The following is a 7991-nucleotide window of genomic DNA, read 5'->3' on the forward strand; positions in this document are numbered from 1 at the left end:
GAATATATGTTGGTTATGAGTCAGTCTCTATTATAAGATATCTTGAACCATTAACAGGTGATGTTTTCACAGCACGCCTAGCAGATTGTCAATTTGATGAGGCAAATTTCCCATCATTAGGTGGAGAAAAGAAGATTCTGGAAAAGGATGTGTCATGGCATGAGCCTACTTTATCATATCTTGACCCTCGCACAAAGCAATGTGACATGGAAGTTCAAAAGATAATGCATTTCCAAGAAATGGCAAATCAATTACCTGATGCATTTACTGACACAAAAAGGGTGACTAAATCATATATACCAGCTGTCAATGTTCCAGCTCGAATTGACATTCCACATGGACAATCTGATGATAAAGTCACTCAAGAGTCTAAAACACGCCTGAAGCGTGGAAGGCCATTTGGTTCTAAGGATAAGAACCCACGAAAAAGAAGAGGAGCAGAAAATGCACTAGATCACGATGATTGTGTTCCTGGAGAAACACGAATTATTCAAATTCCCCCAAGAAAGGAGGATGATGCATTAAATTATGGTCAGACAAATAGAATATGTGACCAAAATGAAACTGACAATATAGGTGCAATATTTTCTTATTCAGTTGCATGTGATATTATGACTGATGATCCCGAACCACAATCTGTCATTGAATGTCAAAGAAGAAATGATTGGGCTAAATGGAAGGAAGTTATGCAAGTTGAATTAAATTCTCTTAACAAGAGAAAGGTTTTTGGGAAAATTATCCTCACACCTGAAGTTGTGAAACCATTAGGATATAGATGGATCTTCGTACGAAAAAGAAATGAGAAAGACGAAATTGTAAGATACAAGGCCAGGCTTGTTGTTCAAGGTTTCTCTCAAAGACCTGGAATTGATTATGAAGAAACTTATTCACCGGTAATGGATGCAACTACTTTCAGATATTTAATCAGCTTGGCAGTATCTAAAAATTTAGAGATGCGTCTTATGGATGTTGTTACATCTTACTTGTATGGATCACTTGATAGTGATATCTATATGAAAATCCCTGAAGGATTTAAAATGCCTGAAGCGTTAACTGCAAAACCCAAAGAAATGTATTCTATAAAATTACAAAGATCTTTGTATGGGTTAAAGCAATCTGGGCGAATGTGGTACAATCGTTTAAGCGATTATTTGACAAGTAAAGGTTATAAAAATAACACTATTTGTCCATGTGTATTTATTAAGAAAACAACATCTGGATATGTGATCATAGCAGTCTATGTTGATGATCTGAACATCATTGGAACGAATAAAGAAATCCTTGAAGTGATTGAACTTTTAAAGAAAGAATTTGAAATGAAAGATCTTGGAAAAACCAAATATTGTCTTGGTTTACAGATTGAGCATATGCCTAACGGAATACTTATGCATCAATCAAATTACACAGAAAGAGTCTTGAAACGTTTCAATATGGAAAATGCAAATCCTTTAAGCACTCCAATGGTTGTTAGATCATTAAATATTGACAAGGATCCATTCCGTCCATGCGAAGAAAATGAAGAAGTCCTTGGTTCAGAAGTACCATATCTAAATGCAATTGGAGCTCTTATGTATCTTACCAATTGTACTAGACCTGACATTTCTTTCGCCGTAAACTTGCTAGCAAGATTTAGTTCAGCCCCAACAAAAAGAGATTGGAATGGAATCAAACATATTTTTCGATACCTTCGAGGAACTAGTGATTTAGGGTTATTTTACCCTAACAATTCAAAACAAGGCTTGATTGGTTATGCAGATGCAGGTTATTTGTCTGATCCTTATAAAGTTAGATCTCAAACTAGATATGTATTCATGAATGGAGGTACTGCAATTTCCTGGCGTTATCAAAAGCAAACACTTGTTGCCACATCCTCAAATCATGCTGAAGTAATTGCACTAAATGAAGCTAGTAGAGAATGTACATGGTTAAGATCGATGACACAACTAGTTTTAACTTCTTGTGGACTTGAAAAGGATATATGTCCAACTTTAATTTATGAAGATAACTCAGCATGTGTCACTCAAATGAAAGAGGTATATATCAAGAGCGACAGGACAAAACATATACCTCCAAAGTTTTTTGAGTACACTCAACAGCTTATAAAGAACCATCAAGTTGAAATCAAATATGTTCAATCCAGTACCAATGCAACAGACCTTTTTACGAAGGCACTTCCTACTGCAATCTTTAGGAAACATGTCCATGGCATCGGAATGCGACATGTGCATAGAATATAATGTGACGGGTGTCTAAATAAGGGGGAGTCAACTATACACTGCACTCTTTTTCCCTTCGCTAAAGTTTTTTTCCCACTGGGTTTTCTTTAGCAAGGTTTTTAATGAGGCAGTACGTCAAAGTTGAACGCTAAAATGATGTCATCCAAGGGGGAGTGTTGTAAATAATTGGTGGATGACATAATAATTGGTGCATGGTACATCTGTCAACATTTCTAACTAGTTACAATTATATGTTAGTAAAATTTGTAGTATAAATACCCCTCCATTGTAAAGAATGTGATACACCAAAAATTATAAGAGATATAACTTTCATATTCTCTCTAAATATTCTTTCTTCTCAATTAAAGTTCTTATCAAAGTTTACTAGTTTGGTTTGATTTATAGTTACATTAATTACGCTTAATTCATAATATATATATATATATATATATATATATATATATATATATATATATATATATATATTAAATAGAAAATGATTGTTGATTGGACTTTATGTACCAAACCATACAAAAAAATATATTTCGTTTTTTCGTTTAATTTTTTTAGGTCATGTTTTTTTTTATAAAAAACGAATATATACCAAAATTCACAATTTTGTTATCCTATTTACATAGAGATCCATATTAATATATAAAAAAATAACTTTTTTTTCAAAAAAAAAATCACTTTGTTTACATCAATACGAATGTCTATTTAAAGAGTATATAAAATTATGAATTTTGATTTATTTATTTTACTTTGTCGTTAAAATAAACCTAAATATTAAAAAATAACAAAAAAACGAATTAATTTTTTTTTAAATTAGTTTTGCAAAATTCATAAATGAAGTTATTCCCACTGTGGAATTATGGGTCTGGACCAGTGCCTTCCTATCAATCCAGTTGTATGTGTTCTTTTGCATCTGTTTCTATTTGATAAAAGATATTATTTTGGACAGTTGGAAGAGGAATTTCATAGAGATAGTTTTGTTATGGTAAGAACAAAACCATTTTTCTATGGTAACCGATTAATGTTACTTACTCTATTGCACATATAATCTAATGCTTGGCACACACTAAACGGCTTTGTGGAGTACCTCATTTAGATATCTGGTTTAAAGGTGAGAATAAAATTGCATATAATTTACTATTTTTTATTTTTTAAACTATATATATCCTTGCTATGCACATTGACAGATCACGTGTTGGTTAACTTTTTTACTTTGGTTACATTAATACAAAGCAGAGAGAATGCTTGGTTCAAAGAGCCCCGACCTTTGCTAATGTAACATGTACAAGTACTTACTTACTTTGACTATATCTCTTGCAGCTCTATTGATCATTCTTTTGCAAAAGAATATGTAATACGTTAAACCTTCAAGGTTAGACTGTTCATATTTTTTTTCAAATATCAAATTATTGTAAATGTTTTTTCTTTTTTATCTGATGCTAAAAGTCTAATTTTGTTAGACTATTAAAAAATGATATACTATAAAACGGAATGAACAATGATTTAAAAGTATCATTACGTTAGACTTTAACATGTACATAATTGTAGGGATTCCACTGTTTAAGGATAAAATATTCTATTTTATTTTAGTTTATGTGCATGAAAAAAACAATGTACTTTAATTTTGTTCTATCTATTTCACAAACAGACACTAAAATAGCAATGTATTTAATTTTTTCAATCTATTTTAGCATTGAACTTCCAGTGTTGTATGAGATAGAAAAGATGAAATAAATTTCAATTTTAGGCAAAACAAATAAATAAATAAGGTGCATTAACAATGCCCTTTTACGGAGTTGCGAAAATAAAGTGCTTTGATATTTACAAAAACACAGCAGTCACAAAAACTTTATGTGAAGTCTAAAGTACATTGCATGGTATATGTATACGAATGTTTTGTATGTACACCGTATTCTAAAATTTCCTCATATGACTATTGACTGTAAATTAATTTCAATGTCAATATTGAACATATTTATACTCATCCAGGTAGTGTTTTTTTTTCCAACATAGATATACGAAAATATATCAAGATGGAACATTTCAAATATTGAAAATCGTACAATTCTTTATCAAATATGCAGGTTGAAGAAATCTGACTTTGAAACTTTATAAGTCAAAGGTGCTCTTTTAACGTAAGTGAATTATAGTTTATCACATCTTGGAATTTGTTTATGTATAACCTGTTATGATTGTTAATATAATAGATTTATATTTAATGTATTTTTTTAATTTTGTTATTACAAATGATCTTTTTGTTTTACATATTATTTGATCATTAAGTAATTTTTTTTTTTTTTTTACAATATGCATATATTGTTGTTCGATTGATTATAAAAGTTATCAATTGTATAATACATGGTTTTATAGGGTTTTAAATGTTAATATTCATAAATTATGTTAAGAATGTAAGATTTGTATTTATACTATTATATATTTAACCACGAATATTTAATTTTGTATTCATTATCTGATATTTCAACATGTTGATTAACTGCGCAAAATATTGTTTTAGAAGTTTTATTTAAAACCTCAAATTTTAGAATGGTTTAAATAAGTGAAGTCTTAAAATATTATTTGGAATTGAAATGTGGGTTCATATCCTTTATTTTTTATGTCTATAAAATGATGATGATAGAAACTATGCAAAGTAATTTTCTGTCAAAGTATATTGCTATTAAATGTTTTTTTACGACTGGTTTGAAAATGTGATAATGGAACCAAGATTAGTAACATTTTTCGTATTCATGTTTCAATTTCTTACATGTTATAAATTTATGTAATAAATGTATATTTGACTAATCATTAATCACACAATTTGGTAAAGAATATTTACAAAACTAAATGGTGATTAAATAAGTTGATAAGAATTCAGTTTATATTATCTTTTAGCTTACGTAATGGCTATCCTTTCATACCATTGACATTAAAACGATAATGTTGGTCTTAAAGATGACCAAACCATCTCTACGATCCAGGTCCTTTAAAAAAATCGGTCAAAAATTTAGGATATTACCTAATGCTTTTTAGATGATTAATAGTTTCTAATTTAAGCTAACTAAAAGTTACAAATGCACTTATTTTGTTGATGCTATTATGTGTCACAATTTATATGAATATATGCACAAGTTTTCTCCATCGCGTGAATCAAATGTAACGACCCACTTTTTCAAAAGAAATTGTTTCATTTTTAATTACCCAAAATACTTTCCACAAACCATGAAAGCCCGACTACAGATGTTTTCAAAATTCATATCAATTACAATTTTATTCCAAAACATCAGAGTGTCCCATAAAAACACCTGAGAGAGAGTGCACACCGCGTCATCAAGCCTTGCCCTTGCCCTTGCCCTTGGGCTCAGATGTACCTGAAACAAATCCACAAACTGTAAGCTAATGCTTAGTGAATTCCCCAGAGCATACCCCACACACAATCCACATAAACACATATCATATTAGCTATAAAAGCTACATATATCACATAAGCCATGCATACAAACATATAAGGGTGTCGTGGGCTCCTCCTAAGGTCTTACTCCAGAATGCCATTGGCTCCCCCACATGGTCTTACACCTAAGTGCCATGGGCTCCCCCATGGTCTTTAGCTAAAAAGCCATGGTCTCCCCCACATGGTCTTACATCCAAGTGTCATGGGCTCCTCCCATGGTCTTTACTAGAAAAGCCATGAGCTCCCCCACATGGTCTTACATCAAAGTGTCATGGGCTCTCCCCATGATCTTTCCTGCAAATATCACATACATAGCTAGCATAACATAAAGCATAACTAATTATCACACCACATATCTGTACAACAATAAGTGTACCAAATAACAAAAAATGGGCCGACCTTGGTGCCTTAGACCCATTGGTATGTTGAGGAGACTCACCTCTCGCGAATGCTGAACTGACAAGCTAAGATCAGATAAATCCCACGTGCTGCTCCAACTCAACAGGATATAGTCATCATATAATTGACTTGTCACAATCCTGGATTACCATAATTATCCTCAAAGTCAACCCTAGTCAACCCTGGTCAAAGTCAAGGTCAACGGTCAATGTTGACCTCAACTCGTCGAGTGCATCCAGCAACTCGTCGAGTTACCCGAGTAACTCTTCAATTCACCGAGTTACCTATGTAACTCGTCGAGTCCCTCAATGTCCGGAAGACCGAAAACCCATGCAGACCGAAAACTCTAATCCCTCACCGAAATCACCCCGGATCTCTAAAACGGGTAAACCCTACCCGACTCGTCGAGTCAGCTAAGGGACTCGACTAGTTCGTTCAGTCCTTTTTGTGTTCAGTCCTTTCCAGTGGGATTCAAGGTCCCAAACTTTCGATCCAACTTCTCCTAATGTATTTACCACGTAAAGTTGCAAACTCTACGTGCATGCAAGGTCTCACAAGGCTAAAACACCAAAACTAAGCTTCCTACAAGGTTTTTGTGCATGGAAAGGGCCCAAGTTGGATGAAGTGAGCAACTTTATGTCATCTAAGACCTAGAGATGCCCAGATCTGGAATCATATCCTTGTGATAAGTTTAAATCCGAGTAGGACACCCTTTTGGCACCAAAAGTGACCATTTACTTCAAGAAAGGAGGTCTAAGCAACTAAAGGTCAAGGTAGTGACTTTATACCTCAATATCGTCACCAATACAGAGTAGAAATCGGATCTACTGCTTCCCTTTTTCCTCCTTCTTCTTCAAGCTCCAAAATCTTCACAATCACACCAAAAAATCACTCACAAAGGCTGTCTTTCTCTCTCTAGAAGGTGAAAGGCTCAAACTAGGGTTTCTCTGGCTGTAAGGACGATGGAAGAGGCTGAAAATGAGCCATAAGTTTTTTAAATAGGGTACAAACCCCTAAAAATTAGGGTTTCTCTTTACAGTGCCTACTCGTCGAGTCAGGCCCTCTGACTCGTCGAGTAGGCCCGAAGTCCCGCTTCCTCATAATAACCTCTACTCGACGAGTTGGAGCTCCCCAACTCGCCGAGTCCATGTACAAAACCTTATAAAAATAGATAAATTAAATAGTACCTGGAACAGGTGTTACAAGTCTCCCCCACTTGAAATAGACTTCGTCCTCAAAGTCTGCTGACCCAAATAAGTTCGGGTAGTGATCTTGCATCTCATCCTCCGGCTCCCATGTCCATTTGGAACCCCTTCGGTGTTGCCATTGCACCTTCACTAGCTTCACCTCCTTGTTCCGAAGAACCTTGGTCTTCCTATCTAGAATCGCAACAGGCCTCTCAATGTAGTTTCGACTATCGTTCACCTGAATGTCATCCAAAGATATGACCGCAACCTCGTCAGTGATACACTTCCAAAGCTATGACACATGGAAGGTGTTATGAATCTGGCTAAGCTCCTCCGGCAGGTCCAAGCGATAGGCCACCTTGCCCACCCGGGCCGTAATCCTGAACGGTCCAATATATCGGGGCCCTAGCTTGCCCCTCTTTCGAAATCTGATGACTCCCTTCCATGGAGACACTTTAATAACACAAAGTCCCCCACCTGGAACTCGAGATCCGATCGCCGCCGGTCATCATAGCTTTTCTGACGGCTCTGCGCGACCCGCAGCTGGTCGCGCACCTACTGAATCAGCCCGGTAGTCTTGAGAACTACCTCAGTGCTCCCTATGACCCGGTGTCCAACCTCACCCCAACAAACCGGGGTCCTACATCTCCTACCATACAACATCTCAAACGGGGGCCATTCGATACTGGCATGGTAACTGTTGTTGTATGAAAACTCTGCCAACGGAAG

Source organism: Lactuca virosa, chromosome 9 (assembly GCF_052849685.1).
Source record: "Lactuca virosa cultivar CGN04683 chromosome 9, Lactuca_virosa_CGN04683_v6, whole genome shotgun sequence".
NCBI classification, from domain to species: Eukaryota; Viridiplantae; Streptophyta; class Magnoliopsida; order Asterales; family Asteraceae; genus Lactuca; species Lactuca virosa.